This window comes from Pyrgilauda ruficollis, unplaced genomic scaffold, assembly GCF_017590135.1.
Source record: "Pyrgilauda ruficollis isolate IOZ18807 unplaced genomic scaffold, ASM1759013v1 scaffold24, whole genome shotgun sequence".
NCBI lineage: Eukaryota > Metazoa > Chordata > Aves > Passeriformes > Passeridae > Pyrgilauda > Pyrgilauda ruficollis.
Genome location: NW_024523648.1, coordinates 8,478,093 through 8,505,924, shown reverse-complemented (window position 1 = coordinate 8,505,924; position 27,832 = coordinate 8,478,093). Strand labels below are relative to the sequence as shown.

The 27,832-nt window shown below is 39.6% G+C and overlaps 1 protein-coding gene across 2 annotated transcripts in view; it reads right to left on the bottom strand.

The window, feature by feature from the left end:
* The window catches only part of PLEKHG1 (pleckstrin homology and RhoGEF domain containing G1), a 126,820-nt gene extending 99,409 nt beyond the window's left edge, over positions 1–27,411 (bottom strand). The window contains exons 1-2 of one of the 2 annotated variants that reach the window (XM_041470028.1): positions 27,238–27,411; positions 15,480–15,564 (exon numbers count right to left, since the gene is read on the bottom strand). The gene's annotated coding sequence lies outside the window, so the exon portion shown is untranslated. The remainder of the gene's footprint in view (positions 1–15,479; positions 15,565–27,237) is intronic. The other variant, XM_041470026.1, reaches the window with a different exon arrangement.
* Positions 27,412–27,832: the final 421 nt, after the last annotated feature.

Sequence of the window (27,832 nt, the reverse complement as noted above, 5' to 3'; positions counted from 1 at the left end):
TAAAAAGACACTTCTCTTTTTATGTGATGCCTGTGCTTGGGGTATAACTAAACATCATCTTGGAAAAGACCACTGATCTTTTCCATTGATGCACCATTGATGCAAGTGCATCATTTAATGGAAGAAATAAAATCAAAACAAGCTGCGAGGAAGCAAAGCTGTTGCTGGAGTCCAAGGAATCCAATTACAGCAAACAAGTCAAGTAACAATGAAAATAAACTATAATATGCAAAGCCTTAAATTTACTTGAATCCAGTCCCATGTGCTGAATAAATATTACAGTGATGGACAACATAACAATGAATCCCAATACACCTGAAAAATAGGATGGTAGAAACAATCTTGCTATGTCTGCAGGTGTTTCACCCTCTGACACTTCCTTTTTGTATTTTTCATTTCTGTTTCAGGAAGTTTCTTGACACCCAACTAAAGTTCACTAACTTTGTCACACTTACTTACCAGAAGAAAGGAAACAACCTTGTCATCTGCTTAGTAAGGACATCAGGCTGTGTCTATCACTTGGGGTAGTTTCTCTTGAAATCACAAGACTATGATAATAATGAAGGTATTTCTGGGGCTTGTTTCACTTTAAATTAAAACTTTATAGCCCTCTTACAGTGAAATTCCTTATAGTCAAGGTCAGTAGAAAGCTATTATCTATGGGAAGAATGAAATTTGTATGTCTTTTAACTCTGTGTAGGGCCAAAGTCAAGGCACTGAGATAGGGAATGACATCTTCCTCAACTCACATAACCAGTATGCAATGTAAACCCTGACAACTTGACAGAGATAAGCAAAAGCATCCAAAAGCAAATACTCCAAGAGTACAGAACAGCCCAATGCTTTTCAAGGGTATAAATACAGAAAAGTGCTTTTCAAAATCAGCTGTTTCAGGGGTATTTCTTCTCTGCACTTAAATACATTTCTGAAAGCTTCTCCTCCACCTCCCAAAATAAAAACAAACCAAAAAACAGCAAACCACAAAATGCTGCTCTGCACCAAATTAAAATCACAAATTTATTGTCTCATGCACATATTTTTTAAAAGTACTGCTGTTTTTCTTCCAATTTGGCTAACAGCAGAGAAATTAGTATGCATCAACTCCAATTAGGTTACTACACCTTTTCTGTAAAATACTTGTAATATGTTTGGATTCACTGCAAATTTTCAAAGAAATAACTTCAGACCTCATTGTAAAAGAAAACCACAGAACTTCCAGAATAAGGTCATACTGATGAAAGACAAAAATGTCAGCACTGTCCAGAAAGTCAATTTACTTTCTTAAAAATTTTCCTAAGCACTTGTTAATTCCAAGTAAAGAAGAGAGAATGATATTTTCCCCTTCAAGTGTAAACTCATTTGGAGAGTTAAAGCTGGGGGGGGAGATACAAAGGAATGTTTGGTTTGGCATTGCTAACAAGGGGAATGTTCATGAAGGGGAAATCTACTTGAAACCAGAATAAAGGATAATTATTGCTTTATATGTGGATCCTTCATTAGTTTTGTCTCTATGACACACAGTGACACCGTTACATTTAAAAGGAAAGACTCAGACACAGATTCACCACGAGGAGAATGGGATCCTACAAAGCCCATTTGTGTGTCTCCTTCCACTGCCATTGCCTGAGTATGGCATTACTGCTGAAATGAGAGGTTTAGATGTAGACTTTATAATTATTAGACAAGTAATACTCAGCTGGCTTTTCCAGAAATTGTCATTTGGGTGGCTAGCCAAAGTACAGCCATGCATAACTACTTAGGCATGCCCTCTGAAACGCGTTTGTTGCGGCTTTTTTACCCACAGCCATCAGAAAAAGTCCATCTAACTTTCTGACTGCAGTGAAGTATCATCAATGAAAATTTTGGGGTTTTGTTTTCATCACAGAGTATGCAACATTAGGAAACAACACAGCAAATCACACAAAAGAATCAACAGTTAAAAGCTGAGCCCTGACATATTGCAGGCTCTGAACGCTGCCGAACCTGGCAGCCCCCCAGCCCTGGCTCAGGCAGCTGACTGCAGGACCCCTTCAGGTTCCTCCAGCTTTTCCTTCTCCCCACTTTGGGAATACATACATCTATGTGTATAAATGTATATATATTTATATACACACTGCGCACACATGTTAAAAAAGAGGAAATTAGTAACAGACAAGCTAACAGCATTGAGTCCATTCCCTTGCAATTTACCCAAATGAATAGCCTCATAACTCAGATTGGGACATTTCCTGTAAAAACACTCCACTATTTATCAAGCCACTCCAGAGTGCAACTGCTGAAGCATGGCTTGCAAACAACATGCCTTCTAGAGCCAAAGCCTGCAGTTATCTGCAGAACACTGTAACTAGTCAGGATGGAGAAGCCGGAGCCCTCTTGCTGTACACTGGCTTTGAAAAGTATGTCCCCAGTTCAGAGTTCTGTAACTGCAGGCATCGTCCAACCGGCTTTTGTGGCACTGAATTGCATGTGAGAGCACACAGAAACTACAGTTTCAAATTACATTCATGCTTTATCCCTCACAGAGCACATGCACTATACAGTCATTAAATATATTCATTAGAAAGAATAAGGAATATTACATGAAATAGGACTAGAAATGGAAAGGAAATTATTTCAGCACTTGTACTTGATCAGCTCAAGTACAGGGTCTAGGAGACTAAAACTGTTGAAAGGGAAACCACTCACGGTAACAATCTTTAACCTGCCAGAATTTCCAAAGGAATTTGAATGACCATTTTGACAGAAGCAGGTGACAAGCTGTTGAATAAACATTTCTTTTGGGTTAAACTGCTGTATTCTCTAGACATGGAAACTCATTCTATACAAATACATAAAGCCTCTTATCTCCAGTATTCTTTCTCAGAAGAGCCAAATTTCTTAGTAAACATCGAATTGCCAAATGCAAACCTTCGCTGACCAAAATGTGACTTCCATTCAGAAACAACACAGGGGGGAAAAATAACATGACTTAAGAGTATTATAGTTGGAAAGGTGATTTCCTTCAGATGAATGTTTTTCTACATTAGTCTAAGAGACATGGTTTGATCAAGCAGTTGTTTATAAGTAATTCTCTACAACTGCATGGAGTCTGAGCCATTGTGCACTTTGATACTTGATTCGCCTTCTCAGAAAATAAATAACTTAGACTTATCTTTCAAACACAGAAACAAAGAAATACCTATTATGTGCTAAAATAGCACAAAATCCAGCTATAGCAACACCACTGACAACTCCAGAAGAACCTATTTTTAAGAAAACAACTTTATATTTCATTGGTCATTTGATCTAGTACTGGAAACCAACAAAAATAAGGACGGGGTGTGAGCGGGAATCTCTAAATAGGCTTGATTAAAGTAAATATTCAAAGGGATATTACTCAAGTCAGTACCAAGAGCTTCAGCCAGTTTCCAAAGCCTTTTGAATTCTCAGAGCTAAGCCCGGTGAATTCAGATGAAAGTTCCTTTTCTTCCACTTTTAAGGGAAGAAATAACTTATGTGAACTTTCTGCATAACACCCTTCTGAGTTTAGTAACTGGGGAACAAACCTAAAGCACTGCCAAGACACACAACTAACCATTTATAAACCTTAATATTTCATTCAAAAATTAAGCACTGATCTACTGAAACAACACAGAGGTATTCCAATAATGCTGTTTCAAGTTATGTAATGCCATCCTTAGTACACAAAAACCCCAGCTCCTCCATTCTTGCTGCCTAGCCCACATTTTGTCCTCTGAGGAACACAGGCACACAGAGTGCATACTAACAACACCAGGTTCCCACTGAACCCAGCAAGAGGCACAGCAGAGAGAGGAAACCACCTGGCCCTGCCTCACTCTGAAATTATGCCAGCCTATTCAGTGGGGCTACAGGAAAAAAAGAAAAAGTCCCTGTTGTATTTCAGACACACACCAAGAGCTATGTACATTACCACAAAAAGCAGGGAACCGCTCTGTCTGATCCGCAAATGAATTCCTATAGCCCTCTAAGCCTTACTGCATTTAGGCAAGAGGAGTAGGGGGAAGAAGCATTTGCTCCCTTTAAATTCGATGACAGTTACTTGATCTCCTCCTCATCCTCTCACTGTTCCCACAGCCTTGCAGTATTCCGAGATGCCACCAAGCTTCTATCACTTTTTCCCTAATGGTCACCACTATGTGTTCACCCACCAGGGCATATCAATTTAACAAGTGCCAAGTCAGTTCCAAACTTTTCTGTTTCCTCTTTCCCAGTTCCAAACTCCTCCATTTCTCTCTACAGAACAAACAATCCAGAAATTCACTTTGACATAAACAACAGCAATTGTGGAGCAAACTTACCCAAGCAAGGAACTAAAAATCTGCAGAGAAATGCTGAGTGAGAAGATGTGCTGACATCAAATAAAACGTGACCCTTGATCTTCCCCACAGTGAAAACACTCGTGGGATTTCTGGACCAATCTGCAGATTCTCTGATGCCGAATAAATGCTGAGGTCACATTGCAGGGTTTCATTATCAGAAAAACTAAGGCTACTCTTAAATTAATGCATTAGATGTGCCCAAAAAGTGCTCCTGGGTGCAAAAGCAAGCTGGGACAGAATAACACATCTGGCAATGAATAATCCTAGTCTCCAAAACAGGGTGCATTAGAACCATCTTTCAAGTGATGGCTGAACTGCACTAGGGACTGATTCAGGCCTGGAAACCGTCTGTGTCATTTCCCAACATCACACCAGCAAACATGACCATCACAGATCAATCTTCTCCCACGCCTGGGAACATTCCTGGGCCCATTTGAATTTTACACAGGTGTAACCTTACAGCACTCCTCTCTCACACCACCTACGCTCATAAAAACTTACTGACACATAAGTTTAGAACAATTTTTTCTTAATTGTGTCTTATTACACGCTTCAAAGACCTAAAGAACTCTGACTGGGGACAGAGACAGAAAAACACACACTGGCATAAAAAGCAGAACAGGAGAGAAGAAAGAATAAAATACAACTATACTTTCTGCAGAGGAGAAAGTATAATTACATGCAATTGAACTCCTCTTCCCTTATGCATGTGCCACTGGGTCAGGGTTTGCTTCTACCTTTCAGTCCTGACCTTTAAAACAGAGCAGATAAAACCTTTCTAAAAGAAGCATGATTTTCTGTCTCTGTACTTCCAGAAATCTCTCTGCAACTTTCAGCTCCTGTGTATCCAACAAATGGTGGATACCTCCTTCCACTGTGTCAGAGCAAGAGATTTTTGCACAAGCAGAGTTCAGAGGCAGTTGCCCAGCCCTCCTGTAGCAAGCAAAGTCCTCTTTTGGCTGTTCAATACACAAGTTTAAGTGTGGGCATCCCTGTGGCACCACCAGGCTAATGCCAGCATGAAATGTAAAGCAGATCCTTAATGGGAGGGAATTTTTGTTGTTTGGGGGCTTTGGATTTTTTTTTTAAATCAAATTGTAATACAGTTTAAGCATAGACTATTAAAGTTTGGGAAGAAGCTGCAATGAATCCTAGTTATACAACAAAGGCCAAACTTTTTAAAAACTGTTCAGTCATTTTAGCGTCTACCCCAATTTGTGGAAAACAGGAACCCAGGATACTTAATAAAAGCAACTATAGTGAACATTATGGCAACTACCAAACTTAAAAATTACCTGTTATTTTTGACAGCTTTGAGTTTTTACACCTAAATTCAAGAAAAAATTCATCTATTTCAAAACATGTAAACTATGTGGTACTTCTTCCAAATTGTTCTTACTACCAAAAAAGCAAAAAAAAAACCCAAAACAAAACTACAAAACTAAAGAATGAGGTGTGAATCATGTAAACTTTGATGTGTTGAATTAGCATAACCTTTATAGTATGTCTAGATTTATTTTGTCTTTTTCCAAAGTTAACTGTCAGCAAAATTTACACAGAAACTCAACTATTTAATTAATTAATTTGCTACAAAAGTTACTAGCTAAAACAGATTATCCATAACTACGAGCCTCACATCCCTGAAGCTGAAGATTCAGCATATTTGTCCAAGGAAATAAGAGAACTTCTCCACTTTTCAGAGAAGTAACTACAAAAATATATTTTTCTTTTACCAATTCAAGCATGTATTAAAACTGAAATAGATAATAAAGTCCATTTCAACCACATACATGTTCTGTGAGCTTTCGCTGCAGTTTTGCTCTTTTTTCTACCCTGCAAGAACTCCATCAAATATCTACTTCAACTGATGTATTGGAGTGGTTACTTAGCAAGATCTTATAAGAAGATACCAAATGAAAAAAAGATTATCAACCTTTTGGCTGCAATAAAGGAAAAGAAATCTCTTAGGAAGAACACTTGAATGCTCTACAAATGCAGAGCCTGAGGAAGATGGCCCACGGGTCCCCCAGTGCCTGATTATTGGGTAATGTTTTACATTCCGCTTTTCCTCTGGGATACTGGTGCCTCCCCAAGAAGGCTGCACTCCACCTATTCCCAAGTGTGGGCCTGCTTCTGTAGACTGCAGGGAAAACGCTATATCCAAACAAACACTTCATACAGAGTATGAAATAATCTTCGCAAATATTCCAACCAATCATATCAGAACACCATGGATGCTGTAATCTTCAAGATATTTACCATGAGCAGCATTTTTGGAAGTAGAGGTTTGCAACCCTAGATTAATGTATAAGAATCATCAAGGAAAAATTATTTGTTTACTTTTAGTGACAAAGATCAACGGCAGGAAGCATGATACTATAGAGATATTAAGATATTTGTATGATGCCTACTTATAAATAGATGTGTGTTTACATTATGCTTTCCACATACACAGAAAGAAGCACGCATTTTTCTACCAGTACTGCCAGTTCATTTTAAGGAAAACACCCCAGCTACTCATCTCATTTCCAGCAAGCATGCAGCAGCTTATGTCACTCACCTTGAAGACTAATATCCAAGCAAGCAGGGAAGGAAATTACTTGTGCAAGGGAATTTCATGCCTCCCTCATTTATACAGTTATTTACACTACACAATTTACACTCAGATATCTTTAAGTCTCATAAAGGTATGGGTAAGACAAAATATGATTTGACAATCTCAAGAAATGTACACCACTTTCAGTGCTGAAAGGCTGTTAAAGAGCTTCATGAGAGTTAGAGTTTCAGGCAGATAAACTATATCTTGGGAAGCAATTTCAGTACATGGGATGAATAGCAACAGGGATGAAGAGCTGGGGACTCAGTTTATCACGTATGCACTGTTGCACCATAGGAGATGAAACACAACAGCACTTGTGTGGGGCTCCTCCAGTCCCCAGAGTAAAAAACATTTGGGTTTTTTGTCTCTCATCTCTCCTGGCTGGTGGGAGACTCAAATCAAGCTGTGCTCAGGAATGTAGAATAATAGTAAGCTTCAACCCTTGGAAGACAGTTGTCTCATGCAAAAATTACCTAAATTTTACAGTTTCATCCATCTTTTGTTTCCTTGTTCTATGCTTAGTAACAATACAGAAATTAAGATTTGCCCAAGCATGTTACCACAGGCGTCACTCTGTCTCTCAAAGCCTGCTGGACATCAACAACCCAGCAGATGGTCATTACTCCAAATTCCCCACCCTCCATCATCATTAATTCAGGAGCAAACTCATTTCAATGGGCTAGCCCCAGTTCATAAAGAACTCATTGTCCTGACCAAATTAATAGCTTTACATCTTGCATTACCAGATGTGCTTCAGAGACACAGCAACATTTTATATTATAATGTGCTGTTTAAAGTCCACTTCAATGTCATTTCTCATAAATATTGCTGTACAAGGCAAACGTACAACTATGAACCTATTCCCAAAATAAACATATAAACTCTGTATTTTTGGTTTAGATCCTAGACATATTTGGCACAAGTGTTGCTCAATTATCCTGCAACCCACTTGATCAAAAGCTGTCTACTCTGATAGCACAGTCTTTTGAAAGGCTTTAGTTCACCCTGAAGATTAATAAACCCTCAACCCTGGCACATCCAGTAAAGAGACAGGCACTTACAGTGCCTATTACATAAGCAACACAGTTTAGACCAATCATAATAATAACAACAACAACAAATGGGACAAATAAAATTTGTAAGAATTTGGAGTAAGTCTTAACTTCACTGACAGTCAATTACTGGAGTAAGTCTTAATTTCACTGATAAGTCACCAGCAGATTTTGATACATGTAAAATGGGGAATGAAAAAGAATAGAGGGAATCATTTGTCATGACTTGAGTCATGTAATGTCTGCCATTTGTCAGCAAGTTTGCATTAAAACAATGGAATACTCTTTTCCATAGGAACAATTTGCAAAAATGAGGATCAATAGACTAGGATTAACTAGGAAGCCATCTTTCCAACTTAATGGAAAAATGAAAAGTAGAATTTTGAAAATAGCCACGTTCCTTGTGAGAAAGAGTTAGAAATCATTGAAGGACTCCAATTCAAAAGAAAGCATAATTAAAAATAGAGACAGAGCTTTCCAGAGAGATAGTATTTCCTTGAGTTTTAAGTTACATTGTTATTTTTCCATGGAACTGAAACAGGTTTTCTTACAATCCTATATCTGAAAAAAATCTCTTGCTGATAGTTTTGTCGAAAACTGCTTGTGTGAAATGTTCTGTTTTCAATAAATTGTTGTTTTCCAACAAAGTATTTTTGGCTGAAAAATTCCTAACTGGCTTGACTTGTGAAATAATTTTTTGAGTGTAACATTGCATTAAGTCCAATGCCTTCCTTAGTTAAAAGGCTGCATTGTGTATTTTAGAAGATATACACTCTCTCTCATACCAGCACAAAACAAGCAATTTGTGTTTAAACCTGTGATGCATGGAGGGCACTCTTCCTAAGGAATCTATTTTTACATAGAAGAAATAAATATAACTATGATATTATGGTCTGTTCTATTCTACCTTAAAAACAGGATTAGAATCTACATCTCCAATAAACCTTAACGTCTGTTCGATCACAGTCAAAACATATAACTATCTTTACTAAGTAACTTTACATGTTTAAATTATATGGTAATCAAATATCATCCAGGTGGATCTATGCTGGAAATGCAGTTTACAGTCATAGCTGAAGGAAAGGACTGATGGCTGAAATGTCTGTGATTTGACAAAATAATTTTGGGAGGGCACAAGGGAGAAAGGGAGAAAAATAAATACTTTCTTATTAAAAGGAAAACAAAGAAAAAGTTATGTCTCTTATCAAATTCCATACTGGTATAATTTTTAATACAATAGAAACTCATTAATCAAGAACATAAGATCATTTGATGTATTGCACTTCTGTAACTGAAACTAAATATGCGATTTCATGTATTAAATACATGAAATTTCATAATTTTCATGTATTAAATATTTTTTCAAATTCCTACATAACATAACTAATAAAAATATTTACTTTTACAAAGGGTCAAGTGGACAGAACATAATTCTCCCAGAAGGAAACCAGATGTTCAGTTTCTTCAAAGCGATGTCCATACTGATAAAAGCAGTAGCTAATCTTTCTTTTAGAGGTTGAAGGTCTTGTTGAAGTTTCTTTTACTGAAGAGCTATGTATCAAGCTTTAATGACTATCTGCCTCAATGGAAGAAGTATTTTTAATTTTTAATAGGATTTTGGCTTGTGTGTATAGTCATCAATGCGTATGTACTCAAAGAGCTGTCTTTGAAAATTTTGTAAAAGAATCTATAGTCATGCTCTAGGTCATGTACTGCATCTTAAATTCATGATAAAAGAAGTCACATCTGTTCTCAAAGCCAAGATTGCATAAAAAACCATCTTAGCAAACTCCTATACAGTAATTTGAATACATTAAGGCACACAAATATTCAAGTGTTTCTCACAAGTAATTCAAGTGGTGCAGAATAATCTATCAATCAATGTAGTGCTCAGAATTGCAAACAGCTCAAATTAACAATATATTATGTTTCTTAATAATGCACTCTTTATAAAGCTCCATATATTAAGAGATCCATAAAATGGAATTTACAAAACCTTGAACAAATAAATTCTGAATTATTCTGTGGTTTTTTTCTTGTATTACTTGCCTTTTGCCATGACTAATATTTAGCTACACCATAATGCTTGCCAAGAGATGCAAGATAATTCTGAAATCCTATGGGGGTAGACTAAATGTTTAAAAAACTTCAGAGGCATGAACAGGGTCTCTGTGTATCTCACTCAGAAAGCAAAAGGATTACTTAGTTGCTTAAATTACTCTTAGACAAGTCTTTTGGAAAAACAAAACAAAACAAAACAAAACAAAAAAAAAAAAACAAACCAGTTTTATCACAGGTAGAAGGAAACCCCATTCAATTTAAATTTAAATACTTAAATTTGGGTTATGTCACCTGCTTTTTCATCTTCTGAATTCTGCTCTGATCAAGGAATGACTAAAGGTTAACCTGGGACATTAACTGCAGCATGATTCACTTATGGTACCATGAATTTTGTGTTCAGCCATGTTGGTGTGCACCTACAGCACAGAATGCTCTCTCACTTTTCCCGTCTCTAGTGGCCAGGTGCATCTGTTATTTGAAAAACCTTTGAAAGGCTGTAAGCTCCCAGCTAAACAGCACCCTATGGATAGGAAGCTGTACATCTCAACGTACTGTTCGTCCTCTCCTAAGAGGATAGGGACAAAGCAGCTCTCGGGATTGCAAGAGACAAGAAAGGGCTGAAAAAAACCCCAATTTTATCCAATACCCATCACAAACCCCCAAGGAAGAGGGCAGCACTACCCAGATCGCTGACTTTAGCTAACCAGCTGCATCCAAGCCCAACACAAACTCTGTTAGTTCAAGTACCAATCTGTTTAGTCTGTGCAAAAGCAGAATACTGGCATCTTATTTACAAGAAATGGTGCAATTAAACAGGATGAAAGAAAAGGAAGGAACAAGCAACTAAATAAGCGGTAAGAACTGGGACTTACAGAGCTGCTTCAATTAATGTTTTTTCAAACACTTTGCATGGCAAGAGAGAACAAAATGCTCAAGACACACACTCAGGGTTTGCATAGAGTGCATACCGCTTTCACATCTTTATAATACAAAAGTTAGAAAGAAAAAGTTGTGGAAAAATTACGGCTGGTGTGATGGAAGGGACAAGCTGTGGTACACTGCTACCATAAACTACTTCACTCAGCTGCTTTACTGGCCTCTTTCAATCATTTCTCCAGACATTTGTCTTCCCCAGCGCCAAGTCCCATTCTTCTCTCAGGCCAGACACTGACCAACAGTTCACCATTCATCTGTCCCCAGAACTTCTTTCTCTGTCATCTGTAAAGCCAAGTAAGGAGCTCCATACATGCCCAACCTCCTCTCTGGGAGAGCAGGAGCACACTACAGAGCTCCCTAGTTTGTTTCTCAGCACTTCTGAGAGCTGTGCTGCAACACATCAAGCAGAAGATGCTCAAGCAGGAGCTGGACAATGGCATCACAGACTTGGAAATGGCATCTTAGAAATTGTAGTGAAAGATGTGTGAATGTTTCAGCTTTTGGGTCCTTGGTATGAATGCTATCTTATTTCTCCCCTTCCCCAAAGGAAGCCATTTCCAGCTTGATTTTGGAGTATTAAATCTACAAGGCAGTCAGCTATGAAGACAGGACTCACTTGCAACCAATACATAGCACATCCATAAAGATTTTGTAAGATTGTGTGTGTGTGTGTGTATGCATGTGTATGCATGTGTAAAATGCACTTGTTTGAAAAGCAAATTATTTTCTTCCAGTGTGCAATTTGTTTTTTCTGCTCTGGCTGCCCCTGTGATAAAGGAACAACACTGTGCCTGTACTAGTCCCCTGTCATGACTATTAACTAGTCCTGAATAGAACGAAAAAAACAACCAACCAAAAAAAAAAAAAAAAAAAAAAAAAAAAAAAAAAAAAAAAAAAAGAAAAAAAAAAAAAAAGAAAAAAAAAGAAAAAAAGTAGTCTTCAAGACAGTTTCACTGCTGTACAGGATGCTCACCAGAAAACAACAGATGTGCTATAATCACTACTGCCCATTCATTTCCTTTCTGCCAGAAAGAAAGCAGCAGTCATCAATTATGAAGCCCTATCTACAGGACACAAAAGGAAGTATACACTTCTCCTTGGTCACTTGACTGCAACAATGGGAGATGGCAGCGGGAAAGGACTGACCGCTCCAAGCAAGTGTGGCAGGGGGAAAGCAGATAGGTGTGAGTGAGCTTGTTTCTTTGGATTTAAAAAAAATATATATATGTATAAGAATTTTTCTTCCAACACTTTAATATACAAATGTTTAAAAATTAAATCACTTTGCCTACAAGTTGAACAAAATCCTAATTATATAATTTCTGAACGCTTTCAGACAATTCATTTACACCTTTTCACAGCAGAAAATCCCAAACATGGGAACTGACAAGAGAATTAAGCAGCCTCTATCTGGAAAAGCCGTTTTTGCAATTAACAAAGGCCTTTCTGAAACAGTTATCACAATTTTTATAAAAACATTAGTCTAAATGTACTAGGTACATAGAATTTCAATACATCGCTGGCATAAATTATTTGGATTAGCATTTTTTAAGAAGTCTAGTCAGATCTTGAATCCTCCCATTAAAGATTATGTTTGCTGGTCAGCTTCATCGCTCTGAAATAGAATGACAGCTTTCATAAAACTGCCAGTAACAGAAAACCCTAGAGATGGGCTTTATATTATGTCTGTTCCACAACTGTAGTCAGCCACAAAGGGTTTGAAGGAAACTTATTAAAAATGTGAGCCTTAATTAAGGTATTAGGCCCTAATCTAGCATGCTAAATTAAACCCCAAATATTCCCATGGATACTAATGCAACTGCTCTAAGAGCTTGGTAGGCACTTTCCACAATAGGAAAGCTTTTACAGGCCTTCACGTTGCAACTGAACCCTTATTTTCACTCTGTACCTCTGTTTCATTGCATACCAAAAATAGACCCAACTTAGAGAAAAGCTCATATGTGGGCATAGGATCATTCCTCTCCACCCCCACACAGATTTGCAAGCCCTCACAACACTAAAGGCATGACCTAAACAAAGCATTCAGTGATGCACAAATGCTCGAGGAATTTTTTTAATGTATTGACTTTTAGCATAAACACACTGCATATTAAAAGTCACACAGAATTGTCAGAATACAGTATATTGATCTAATGTTTCCTTCGCTGCTACAACATTTTATGATTTAATAGATGCTGAAGCCCATTTCAATCCTTCTAAAGATATTCTAACCACCAACTTATTGAAACAATTAAAAAAAATATTATTGTAATATAAGTCAAATGGACAACAGCAAATTAGAAAAAAATTTCATAAAACATTTTCCCCCACCACCCCCAAAAGTTTTTCAGAATGAAAATATTCTTAGTTATTCCAGATTTAAGCCTGACATGTAAAGCAAACTTGGCAAAATTACCGGTGGTTATTTGGTAAGATTCAACAGCCATCCCTCAAAACTCTATCTGCCTAAACCATTGAGCTCCTATTTTTACAGAGCACCAGTTCTCATATTTTGTGTTTCTTCCTTCTTTCCCACAAAATTAATTCCTTACAATATGCACTTCATCTAGTCCTTGAATGCCTTATCCCCTTAGTTGATACATTCCCACACACTCCAGCTTTGTTGACACAACAGTTTTTTTAAGCACTTCACAGTGAATGCTTCTCTGCCAGGGATCCCAAAGAATCTTAGGAAATCCTCTGCATCTTGGGCTACAGGCACAATCCATGTTATCTCCACTTTCAGAAAAGAGGTTATTCGAGTCTGTTGGTCTGGTTGGCTTTTCTGTTCATCATGAAAACAGAATAAAACCACTGCAACTCAAAACCAAGGCCAAGCAGCACAAATGAAATGAAATGGAGATCAGGAAAGGGGGAGAGTTTGTGCAAATAACTCACTCTAAGGTCACTAGGCAAATACTTTGCATGCATTTGGATATGCACAAACTTCAAGCTAAATAAATAAAATTATTTCCTGTGTGGAAGATGGGAATGTACAGCCCCTCCACGCTTGTGGATAAAAAAATATGCCAGTAATTAACTATCAGCAAATAACACAGAGAACTAGTGTACTGAATTTAGGTCATGCCAATTATTTTTCTCTAATGCATGTTTAAACATGTAACCTTATTCAAATCTTGCTATTTTTGGAAAAGACTGAAGAGGAATTTCTGGTCTTTCCTCTTGCAGTCTCCACAAAACGTTTTTCTACTTACAGAGACTGTTCTCCCTTGGATCCAAAGGAAAGTAAGATCTCACTAATGTTTGTCAGATGTAAACTTCAATCTAATGCTACACAGCCCTGCAAGTGTCTCTCTATTACACTTATGCAATCTCAAAGCATTGAAATCAAAATAAAGTTGATATTCTTCTAAAATTTAATCAATGTTTGAGCACAATTGGATCATAACTACATGCTACAAAATTATATTACAAGCCCCACTATCAGCAAGGTAAAAGAATAAATATTATTTATTAGTGGTCTAATATAGCATATTAGTATTCCCTCTGAAGGACACAGAAGCCAGAGGGGTAATTAACATAATGCATCTTTCTTTTTTTTTTTTTTTTTAATTAGAAACTTATCTATCCTACACTGGTTTCAACAGTGGCACTGCAAGGAGCAAAGTATATTACCTATAATGCATCAAGTTTTTTCAAATAGCAGTGTCTGAGTTGTTAGCCACTGAACGTCTGCTTTTTTCAGAGAGAAGAAAAGATTCCTTTAGGTTAGCACAAGGAATCTTGTTGGAGAGGAGGAGAAAGGGATCTTGCCTAAAGCTCTCTTATTTAATATTGTCTGCAGAGTCTCCTTCCAGCCCTATTGTGAAGCTTTCTGGAATGTCAATTTGTTTCAGATAATCAAAGGAGTGAAATCAGTTATTGCAATCAGGTTACATTTCCACGGCATGTAAACCTGCTTTTCCTACACTCCCAAGTTCCTTAGATGCTCCAAGACTGTCAGGCAATGAGATTATGTAAACAAATCACTAAAATAATAAGCTAAAATGACATAGACTAACATGGGAAATCTCAGGAGAACAAAGTTGTCCTGGATCTCCCCATCCCCATAGGGAGACAATTGTTTCTCCATGGAAGTGGCACTTTTACTTCCAAGGAGAGAGAATCAAGCAACCGAACAAAATTTCATCTACAGATCTTTAGCAAAACCTCAGTTTCAGAAACAAAGGCTAAAACTGAACAGTTAACCTCCCATAACTGCTTAGGTGCTCCCCCCAAAATGGGATTTAATTAGCATAAAATCCCAATAGTGTGCACATGAGGAACACCCCCTCTCCTGGCTAACCCACACGCCAGGCCCGTTCAGCACAGTGACCTACTGTGGGCTTGGATACTGAGCAGCCTCATGGCTAACCTGAGGCACATTCACCATACACCAGTGGTAATCCTCTCAGTCAGAGGCACACCAAACATCATCTCACATTTAAAATAAAGTTTAAATTAAAAAGTTAAAGAGTAAAAAAAATTTACCTGGTAGAGTACTCACCGAATATATCGCTGTTACGTTGGGCAAAATGGAGTCACTTTTCCTCTCCTCCGTTGAGTCTCTGGCATTCTGCAGGAAGGACGGTGGAAATCATGGAATTAGAGAAAGGATGAAAGGGAGCTCAGCTGCACGGCTCAGCAGGGGTCTAGGCACACCTCAGTTTATTCCCCCTAAGTCACGCTCACCATACGTACACCTCCCATTCTGTCCTAAAGAGCTGAATAAAACATAGCACGGGCTGAATCCAGTTCAGACAAGCTAAGGAGTCAGATTTTGAATAGGAATTAGACACTAATGTGATTCTGAAAATCCCATTAAGAGCCTTTACCACCTCTGCCTAGCTACATATCTTTAAAAATCTGGATCAGACAGCTTGTCTATGGTCGTGCTGTATGCCTGTGCTGAAGCAAGGAAGTACTGCTGGGCTCCCAAGCTCTAAAGCCCAAGGGCTTCAGGCCACACTCCTGGAAATTGTTAAAGCTGATTTTCAACATAATTATCTTTAATGGCTGGAAACCTCTATTCAAATGAGCCCCCACTTCCCTGGTAAGCAACATCAGTGGCCTACAAAGTACATCAGAGACATGGGTCACTGTGATCTGCCTGGTGCCTCCATCAAATCTAGGTATTTGCCGAAGATCAACAAAGCACGAAAAACATCTGAACAAAAATAGTGTTTCTCCTACCAAACCCAGCTATTTAAGTAAAACTGCAGTGCAGCTTTTTCTCACAAAATTTATTAGCCTGCTTTGAAGCCTAAAAATGGAGGATTTTTGATTTAACAAGGGAAAGAACTCATTCCCTCTATTAAACTTGTAACCCCTCCCAGCCTCAGCAGAATATCAACTGGAACTGAACAAGGATACCTTTTTTATTATTTTCATTTCTCTAAGATACTGCTTTACGTTTCCCTTTTCTAGAGTATCCAACATTAATTCATCTCTCCTTCTGTGCTATTTTTGTGCCATGAACTGAGCCAAAGGTGACAGTGAAGAATCCACAGAAACTGAACATCAAATGTTTCTGTTCTGAACTTTCAAGAAACTATTTAATATCTTTCTTCTTTTTTTATATCATCATAAGGCCTGTTTATATACTTGAAGTGGAAACAGTGCACATTCAGCTGCAATTGATTTCCTGTATGGCAAAATACCTCAGGCATTCAGCTGGCTGGGAACACTATGGAGGCCTCTTACCATCATCGGGTTTTTTGAGACTGGGAAGCTCTGCCCAATGCTTGTTCTTACGCCAGAATAAATGAGAGACCCTGCTAAGTGTCCAAGTTAATTTGGTCTAGCTGAACCAAATCACAAACAGGCAAAATTTTCTATTTCAAAAACCCATTTCAAAAATACTGGTCTATTTTTGATTTCAACAGTAATGCCATCAATTCAATCTTGCTAATGGGGGCATAATGTTCATCTACACATGAACACATTTTTAAATGCAAAAAACTAACACATCTGAAATTTTCTTTTAATGAAATATCAAGATATTTGCCATCTCCATGCTGTCTTTATAGCAATAAATTAACACTACAGGCAATTTCACAGACTAAAAGAGTATATTTTTTTTCTTTTGATATCCCTGAGTGACAACCACAGTAATAATTTTATTTACTTCATTTAGTTTTTCTTTTTAATAACTGAAGACACAGAGTAGTCTCCACTAACATTTCTAGGAATCTGAAGAAGGAAATACATGAGTAGTCTCACCGAGTTCCTGTGATTAGACTGTAACAGCTGTAACATTCAAATGCCCAACCACCTGACTGTACTTCAGATTGTAAATTAAGCAAAACAGAAATGCAAAGTGACCTATAATTACCATCCTGCTTTCCACTTATCATGGAAGTTTCCCTAGCCTCAAATCCTCCAGCGTCAAAGGACTCAATTTCAACTGCTTGAGAACCCAGTTTCTTTAAGAACCCTAGAAAAAACCAGACTGACAATATAACCATTTAAATATACACACATTTGTGTGTGTATATATATATATTATATACATTATATATAAATAAATGAAAATTAGGAATCTAGATAACTTTGAAGAAGCCTAAACTTTTTACTGGAGCTCTCTTGTTGGACAGTAGTTTCATCAACAACAGTTTCTTAATTCTAGGGTAAAATTATTTGCCAAAAGCTGAGGTGTTCTCTAACCCCCAGCAGATACAATGCACTTTCAAAACCTTTCAACTGATGATCTGAGACAGGGTCTTACAGTCACATCCAACTTGATGAAATACAAGCTCTTGGATGCTACAGAATGTTCTATCAGCCTTCTTTACCTTTTTCAAAAAGGTTTTCTACAGGTTTTACTATCCTCATACTATTGAACAGGACAATCTGTAAAGAAAATGAATTTTTCATCCTGTGAAATCTTTTTAATCCATTCAGTGGTTTATTTCTTAACCATCAGTGTAAGAAAATTGAACACTTTTGTACTAGAAAAACTATCATGAAGAAAAGATGCTGCATGTTTCCTTCAAGAAAGTGATTAACAAATATACCGTCATTTGCCCTGTAATTTCCATTTCATCTTTAAAAAGTTTGCATGATTTAAAATAGTCTTAGTTAGTCTAGAAATATATCACAGTTATTAACAAAAAGCTTTACTTCTTAATCACTTTTAGAAAATACACAGGATTAAAGCATCAAGCACATAGCAGCTTAAGAAGCAAAAGCACCAAAGAAACCTGCATTCAGATATTTAAACTGACTTGAACCATAATGTCTGCACGTCTTCTGAGAGACACGTTGGAACTTGGAGTTCACACTATAATGTTAAATTAAAAGCCCAGAAGTTTGAAAACTATCTTTCAAAATGCAGTAAAATTAAGGTGTTCATTTTTGAGGCATACTCTAGTATACCTGGGAGGCAAGCAAAATAATTTTCAATAAGATGATGGGTGCTTTACTTTATCCCTTAGGAGTCACTGAGATTATCTTTACCTCAGTTTCCCTAAAAAGTGTAAATGACATATAACCCTTGTGTTCTACACACCCTCTCAGTGTGGTAAAAGCTAACATTATCACTTTAGTCCAGTTAACGGGTTCCCTCAAATCATGAGGTCTGAGCTTTTAAATCTCTGCTTTTAAAGAATTTCCTTATCCTGTTTCAGCTAGGCTAAAAGACCACAGTAAGCCAGAGCCACCCAACTACATGCAATTGTGTTCCACAAACTTACAGGTAGGAATTTGCTTCCATTTCAAGTAGGATATCAAGACATTCATTCCATTCACTGGCATTCCTGCTCTCACCTAGTCCCCAACCCCACCTCACATCCATTCAGCTCCATCCTTACAATTTGGATTATATTGTGTATTGCACATAATAAAATTGTGTCAACACATACTGTAGCATTTTAAAACAAATACTCTTGCCAAACAATTCCGCACTCACCCTCTAAGAAAAGCTTGGAATAAAATTCTTTGTAGATGTTCACATGTGCTAGACAGCAAACCATTGTGCAAGTTTAATCACCAGAGAGGAGGACTAAAGTAAAAATTTATTTGACATGACTTTTACTGAGCTGTGTGCCAGTTCCTTAAGCCCAACTTTTCTGGCTAAGGAATGCAGTTTGCTCTTACAGGAAGGCCACATACTGTAGCACCTTCTCACTGCACGACACAACTGATTAACAGACGGAAAATGCGCCACATCCCAAGCAAAAGGATTTATTCCACATGCAATCAGCTGAGAGCTTTCCCAGACACATTAAGCTAATTTCATGGACTAAGTTCATGCAGCGCTCCTGGAGTTTCTTTCACTCTATCCATTCACAACAGTGAACAGCACAAAGGCGAGTTGCATGACAAGGCCAACAGCTAAGTGAGTCTTTGCCAGACCTCCTCCAGACCATCCCTGCTATGACCTCAAACTGTCCCCAGAAAGAAGTCAGCACTGGGCAAGTATGGGCATAGACCAGTCACTGTGATCCAGATACCGGAACTAATCACCCCCTCATATGACTCAATATTCATAATTAACAAATAAAAGGAACCAACCCGGTGCATTTTCCTGAAATCATCAGAAGATGGGCATCACTGATCCTCTATTAAATATTGAAAGAATTCTGTGCAACACTGATGCTGACTTAAAGAGAAAAAGGGAAAAAAAACCCCATAACATTTAGCGGGCAGACTCCTTATCGCTACAAGACAGCAGCAATGAAGAAGCACCCAGATGGCCCTAGCATCCAGACCCCTGTGGAAGCTTCAGGACCTGCATGATGCAGCTCCTGGGTGGGCATAGCCAGGGTGGGCAGGTGCATCTGTCAGGTGTGTATGTCAGCACTGTCCCCTTGAGATGAAAGAGAGCCACAAACAACAAATCTTCAGTGACAAAGGCTGATGACCAGCTTTTCTTCTGAAGAGAGCAAATGAAATCATCATGGTTTTGTTTTTTCAGAATTCTTCCTTGAAAAGCAGCCATAGCCCCTATCCTATCCAAACAGCAAGCAGTGGTGTCTGGGAGACACCACTTTCTCCTCCATATCCTACCTGTGCATGTCACAGGTCCCAGTCACATCAATGCTTCACCAAAACAGGGCAGAAAAAAAAAAATCACCTATTCTCCTTGCTTTGACCTTGTGGGAGTCTGAGTCAGTACCTATTTTGTGCTTTGGATGAACAAACTGCTTTAAAGGGGCCTGAGGAGTGCAAGAGCCAAATCTGTGTTTGAGAACAAAGGTTGTTTATCAGCAGGATGCTCTGCTGAAAGGCTGCAGAAAGAACTCTTCAGCATGGCTCCTTTTGGATCTGCAGTGTGCATGGCAGCAGCAGGACAGCCTAGGTCTAAGATGAAGAACACAAGTGACCCTGTCAGCGTGCACAGCCATGAGTGAGGAAGCACATCTGTGCTGGGAACAGGACACACTGCCAAGGAGAGAGCTGCTGCAGGTGAAGTGGCAAAGAGCAAACTGCAGTGGCTGAGATCACCAGGATGAGTCAGCACACAGGAGATCAGCTCTAAAGTTTGCCCAGCATGGCTTGTGCCTTAGCAAACCACTCTGTCCTTCACAGCAAGAGAAAAATGGGGTTTTCTTAGTGCTCTGGTCTGCACTTCCCACTGGCAGGCTCTAAGAAAATGGAAAACAATTCCTGAAGGGAAGCTCTGCAGAAAACTTGTCCTTTTCCCCTGAGAAATCTGTCTAGCACCAACTCTCCTAGCACAGGTATCTCCAATACCAATTTAGGAACTGTGTCATCTAAAGCAATGGAGGAGCGCAAGCATGCCAAAATACTTCACTATATATCAGAAAGAAACCTTGGAGATTAAATGGTCATTAATGCCCCCAGAAATTACTTGCTTTCACTTAGTAACAGATTGCAGTATTCTAGAGTGGCCTACCACAACATCTACACTGTGCTTGATGCTTGGTACTGCAGGTAGGGTTTAAGAAAGTCAGCAGCTTTGCCCCAGAAATCTGGGAAAAACTCAGAAGATTAAATGAGTGCAAGCTTGGGAGGAAGAGATGCTGGAGGCAATCTCCTCACACTACAAGGCAGAAGAGCCTTCACAGTGCAACCAACCTGATAAAGCAAGGATTCTCAGAGGCTATATCCAGTGAGGAGTGAGCTGAGTGGTCCTGTCTGCAAGCAGGACACAGACAGCAACCTCTTCAAGGCAGGAGCACAGTATGACCAAGATAAAGCAAATCAGAGATTTATGACTTCAGATTTATCCAACATGAGAAAGACTGACAATTACCAGTAAAGACTGACAGAAAGATCTTACGAACCACATGCTGGTAGAGTATGAGGGAAGGCAAACTATCTCTCCAAATTCAATAATGATTTATTGCTAAATACATCTTTGCCTACCATTCAAATAGTCTGACTGCTGATTCTTCAGAGGAATTAGTGCTTCTACAAGCGACTGAATGTGATGTGACACAAGCAAATGAACTATGATGACATCACTCAGACACTGAGGTGTGACAGCTCTCTGAGCAACCTCACGAGGCATGTTATCAGAAGAGTGAGAAAGAACTGGAAACTAAACAGTGAGAAAGCTTCATAAGCACTTGAGTATGAAGCACGCTCATCTTGGCAGCACCAATACTGCTTGGAAGCCAAACCCAAGTTTCTGCTATTAACTTGGTTTCAGTTTAAAACAATAAGTGGAAAGCTCTGTGCATACTGAAGTGATAAAGATTACTGACATGCAAGTAAGTAGTTCTTCATCTCACCCATTTTCAAAATTATTTACAAAGAACGAACTATCATTTTTCCCCCATATCAGACATCGAGGACACAAAGCACTATGTTACTTTATACTGAAGCACCACAGATCAGTGGCAGCAGCAGAAAGGAAACCGCTCTGACTCTGCCTTTCTGAAACGTGTTGGGACCTCAGCTATGGATCTGGACTTACTGGGCTAGGCAATGCAAATACAGAAAAAGAAGCAAAGTCAGAAAGAAAACCCCAAACAGCACATTGATTCCAGTACACAGAAATCACAATAAAGCTGCTGCAGACAGCTAATCTTAGGGGACATACATGAGGGGAAACATTTCCTAAATACTTTAACAAACCAGAGTTTACAGGAGGTTAGGGAGGAAAACTTCTCTGTGTTTACAGACAACTTTGCATAACACAAGGGGAAGCATGGGAGAAAGTACAAGCACTAGAGCCTATGCACTAAATCAGGAGCTAGAGACTCCTTACATGGGCTAATTAAAAGGCAGAAGTCGACCTTGAAGCCCACACCCAGATGACAATGCTGGAAGATGTCAGCCATGACCATGAAAAGGAACTGGCTGTTACGCTGTTCCTGATACTGCTCCTTATGACAACCCAAACAGCCATCTTCTTCCCAAGGTTTTATCTCCAATGGCTGTGAGCAAGCAAATGAGCAGGTGATTCAATCACTGTACTCATGACACACTTTTTATCTCTGCTCTGTACTTCCAGCGAAAGGAAGCATGCATCTTATCAGCAGAAAACAGTAGCTGAATGATACTAATGCTTGGAGTGTGATCCTGAAACCGCTGAATGGATACGAAGGTTCAAATATTTAAATCTTAGCATTCATTAAGTTAGGTTTTAAAACATCTGGGCAGGGCTCACAAGCAAGTTTCTGCAGAATATATGCTTACAGGAAGAGGCTTGGCACCACTTGCAGTCTGAAACTCTGAGCAGGCAAGCAAGACTTATAGGATTCAAAGTTAATTAGCACTGCTTCAGTCTGAAGTTTACATGGGAAACTGCTGCCAGCCTAATTTATACCTGTTCACTACACTTATAAAAACACATGCAGCCTCCACTAGCATAATCATCATGGTCCATAGAACATTAGGAAGCAGAACTAGTGGAGGTCATGTTGAGGAAGGGAGAAAAGAATCAAGTCACTCTTACAGATAAATTTTCGAAGTGTCACCTTGCTTTGTATTTTCACAGCAATGCTCTGCATCGTGATTAGTGAAAACACAGGTAGTGACCACTTCCAGATGCAGGTACTTCAGTAGGCACCCCAGCCAAGAGATGACCGTGGGTTTAATAGTTTGTAACATGGCTTAGACAACTGCTTCTTTCAGGCCTCCTTGATAAGTATAAGTAGTTTTTCCCCTCTCTTTCCTTCCCCAGTCTTCCCTGACTAGGGCCCTTTCTTCTCCTGTATTTGTAATCAAGTTCATGGTTAAACCTATTTCAGGCCAAGTTCATATAAACTCAACTTTTGGTGAATCAGGCTAGACTAACCTATTTGATACAACTGCCATAACTAAAAAAAAAAAAAAAAAAAAAAAAAAAAAGAAAAGGCAAGCACTAAGAGATAGTGTACTGGTACTTATTATTCAATCTGTTCACATTCATCTTTTGTATTCTTAGCCACATATATAAAAGACTCCTGTATTCAAGAGTTGTAAATGTTGCCACTGCACTAAGATTGACTTCACTCTTCATTCCCTCTACTCCTGTTCCCAGGCCAGTTTTGTGGTTCCACCACTCACTGTGGTGTGTGAGGCTTTTCTAAAGTGGAGAGGAAATCTAGGCTCCACATCCTTTGCATTCTAAATTTACAAGAATAACCCTTCCTTCCACTTTTTTTCTTCATTGACAGTCCTACTAACTACAGCTTTCTATGTGCAGTCACAGTAATGCAGGTTCTCAGAATTAACTATTCAGCAACAGTTCTGCAAGCCTTTCGGTCACTCCAGACTTTGCTGAGGGCTGCAAAAATTCTTTTCCCCCACCTCCCCCTCTTAACTCTACAGAAGCTGAATGTCATTTAGAGTAAGTAGTGGTAAGACATCCTCATTGTCCCCACCAGAAAAAATTCCAGCTTATTATAAGCGGATCACCTTCTCTCCAAATGTCTTCAGTACACATTACATTATTAACTTACATTTTTTCATATTTTATTATTCTGTCTTCTATTGTATATTCTAGCTAAATATCTGTTCACTATATTTGGCAATTAAGAAATTTATGGCAAGGTAACTTCAAGCCATAATTAATTTAACATGTCAATAAAACAAGTTTCTTTAACACAGCAACCTTCCTTCTCAACACGACTGAATGCAAAAGAGAACACACATCAGATTAATTCCTTTGTTCTAATTTATAACTGCCACAGCTGTATACATATCTAATCTGGGAAACACTTCTAAATGAAGCCTGCAAATGGCTCCCTTCATCAGCTTGGATGTTCCCATTATTTCCTGACCCAGCACATCTGACGCTATGGAGCTGGGGTACGTGACAGGGCCATGCTGCCACACAGAAATGTGGCCCCTCTTCTTCATAACCCCACGCTCCCAAGACCAAGAGCAGCAGCTCTGGCTCGGCCAGTAGAAACTTAGTGGTGCCCAGCAATGGCTGGAATGGCAACCAAGCATGAAGAAAATGAATAAATAAATAAAAAACAACAGTTGAACGAGTCTTTAGCATACCCTAACAACGTTGCTAAGTATCTGTTAAAATATTGCTATTTTGGAATTCTTAAAAAAATTAATACATAAATAAAAAAGCTCCATCCATTCTGCAGTATCCTTACCTAAGAATTGCTTTGGTTTAGGATTGGTATTTTTCAGAGACAATTTTAGAGATGACACCTCTGTACACAAACTTTTTTTCAATAGCAGTATCTCAGGCTAATCTGTGGACCTACTCTTCAAAATTAATAACAGTAGATTTTGTAACTGTTTTCTTGATTTCCCCATTTTTGGATTGATCTCAAAAGTACTCACCAGAGCCTAAAAGTTGTATGGGTGATGCTACCACAAAGCTAGATAAAATAGCAGAAGCCAATGTCAAATTACAGTTCTGTTAGTGTTCTATGGTTAGAGAAACAGACGAGCTTTGCACTGCTGGGTTTGCATTCAAACACAATAAAGCACTACTTCAAGTAAATACTTCTGTCAGTTGCTACAGCCCTATCTGGTTAGTAGGGCTTCAAAAAGCCTTTCCTGAACGGGAGCCAAGAAATCACAAGCATATGAAAGGCAGAGGACAACAGGTATACAACAACCCAATCCAAATAAATGCACACAAGGAGGCTTTCAAACATGCACACTGCTCCAAATGACTTCACAAAAATACTATCACTGGTGCCACATGAAAGACTGTGTCAGTGAAAGGTTCAAACAAACCAGCCTACACAAATAACATTAGCAAAAAGTGCCCAAACTCACTACGTGCCACTTATTAGAAAAGTAAGCAGGTATTTTCACTTCCCTTCTAGGGAACAACAAAGGTTTAAAATAAAATAGCAAAACAAAACTACAAAGAAACCCAAAACACGACCCCATAAAAAGCCTACCTAGACAAAAACACCCCACTTCCACACAGGAAGGTACCAAGTGTTCAGTTAGTTAGCTCCAAACCCTTTCTACCTTTTTCCATGGCCTCACAATCAAACACTTTAGTCCCAAAGTATTCCTCTAGACAGTTAATTTGTAGTCTCACATCCTGCCCAAGGAAGAAGAACACATTAGCAGATGTCCTGAAATGATGAGAGCTGCCAACAAACTAGGTTCACTACTGGAAGATTTCCACTTAAGAATCAAGTCAATGCTGTCTTTGCAAGATGTTATCAAGTAAGACTATAAATTAGAAACTGATTTGGCTACACACCTATTGTTTTTCCTTTCTCTTTTTTTTTGGAAAATCAAAAGTAAAACAGCAAGAAAAATGACACCTTAACACCTAGTGTTAGAATCATAGCATGCCTTTGCAGAGATGCACTAAGTTGTGTGGCCACAGGTCCACATTGTTTGCTTAGGGCTCTCCAGATCTGTGAGAAACAGCCAGCATTCCCGTAAATTAACACATTTGAAACTGAACCTTTTATCAGAGTGTTTTGAACTATTTCTAGTTTGCCAACTGAGAACACAGAGCAGAAGCAGAGTCCAAGTTTAATAGCTAAGCATCTGCATGGACCCGAGAACAATACCAATATTCATTAAGAGGCCAATCTCAAACTCCCTTCTCATATTTTCAAGACAAGCACTCTATTAATACATTTCCTAACCTTAGCATAACTCTTATGTTTTCATCCCAAAGCACCCACACACACATTGGTGAAAAGTTCCCAAAATTATGACAACTACGCGCCCTACACGTACCGGGGGAAAAAAAACCCCTAAAAATAAATCTCAAGGAAGCTATATATTGTGCCTTGCCAACCACAGTGAATTGTGCAGCCAGGAGTTGCTACAGCCAGATTTAGCTTCACACAAGCTAACAGGATTCCTTTATAAATTTAGCTAGAGGCACGAGCAACAAACGCTTGTGGAAATTCGAACCGCAACTCTCCAGCAGCAAAGACTGCTCCCTCCAAGAATGAAACAGTAGCAAAAGATGACTATTAGTAGGCTCTTATTACACAGCTTTCAAAACACCTATAAGTCATCATGTTCTCTAAGCAGAGTTATATGCTGAAGTACCAGTGAACATTAATAGAAAAAAGCAAGGCCACAGCTCGTTCTGTGCCTGCCCATTAACAATCAGAGGAAAAAAGCCAACTAAAGAGAGACCGTATTGGAAACGAGCTGAAAGTTTGTCTCAGTTTATTTCAGGTCTTTTTCCCTCATACTTGGAGCAGTGTGGCTTGTGAAGAAAGAAGGAAACGAGTGCTTCAGGTCTCTCAGTGCTAAACTGAAGGATGAGATCTGAAGGGCTTCTCCAGCAAGAGGGACTGGGACACACGACCCGCAAAGCAAGGAAAAGAAGAGCGCAGGATATGGGGAAATGTATACAGGGTCCTATAAGACAGCTCAGTCCCACTGCCTCGCCACAGAATCAAAGCTCCTGCTACTTAACAATAGATCAATCATATCTTTAAACCTCTTTAGGCCATACTTATCACAATCTCACTAACTTTAAAACATTTTGAAAAACAGAGGATGGGTTTTGGTGGTTTGCTAAAGCATCCCCACAAAACCTGAGGCCCTACGGAATTTTATCATATTTTAAAAGAAGTACCTTCTCCCTCGCCGAAGAAACTCGAGGAAGCCCCCAGGCTCGGGCTGAGCCGGTGCAGCTCGGCCAGGCTACCCCGGGCTCCGGCGGAGCACAAAGCGGCGCGGTGGGAGCCCGGCGCACGGTGCCCGCGGCGGGCAGCGCACAAAGGCTGCGCTCCCGGAACGCCCGCTGCGCGGCGGAGCCCCCGGCGCGGTTTCGGGGGCTGCGGGACACCGGCTACCTCCCTGCCCGCCCGCCCGCCCCGCTCCGGGAGCCGCCGCCGCCGCCCCCTCCCCGGCGCGCCCACCGAACAAAGCCCCCGGCAGCGCTCACCGGCAGCCTCTCGCCGTCTTCTGCCCTCGCCCAGCGCTCCTCCTCCGGCTGGAAATCCAGGCGCAGGGGTGCGGGCCGGAGTGCGGAGCTTACCCCGCTCCGCAGCCCATTCAGCGGCGCCGGGCGGGTGTCCCCCTCGCAGCGCCCGTGGCCGCGCCCCGGCTCACTCCGTGCGCTGCAGCTCCGGGCAGCGGCTTAATCTCCAAACTTCCTCCTCCTCCTCCTCCTCCCGGCCGGGCAGAGGAGTCTGTGCAACTCCCCTCCTCCATGCAGCTCCCGCAGCCCAGCCGCTGCCTCAGCCCCTCCCCGGGGAGGCCTGGCCCGGCACTGGGCTGGGGCTTGCTCTGCTCTCCTTCCCCTCCCTGCTCCGCCGCCCCCCAGCCCCCGAGGCTGGGAAAGGGGGGAAGAGAGATTAACCACTCGGATTTGTCTTTGGAACGGAGCCAAAGAGAGCAGTCGGATTACAGCCCCGGGAAGAAGAAGGGAGGAAAAGGGAACGGGGGATAAAAAAAAAAAAAAAAAAAAAAAAAAAAAAAAAAAAAAAAAAACCCCCCACTTTTTTTTTCGGGGGGGGAAAATTTTTTTTTTTTTTTTT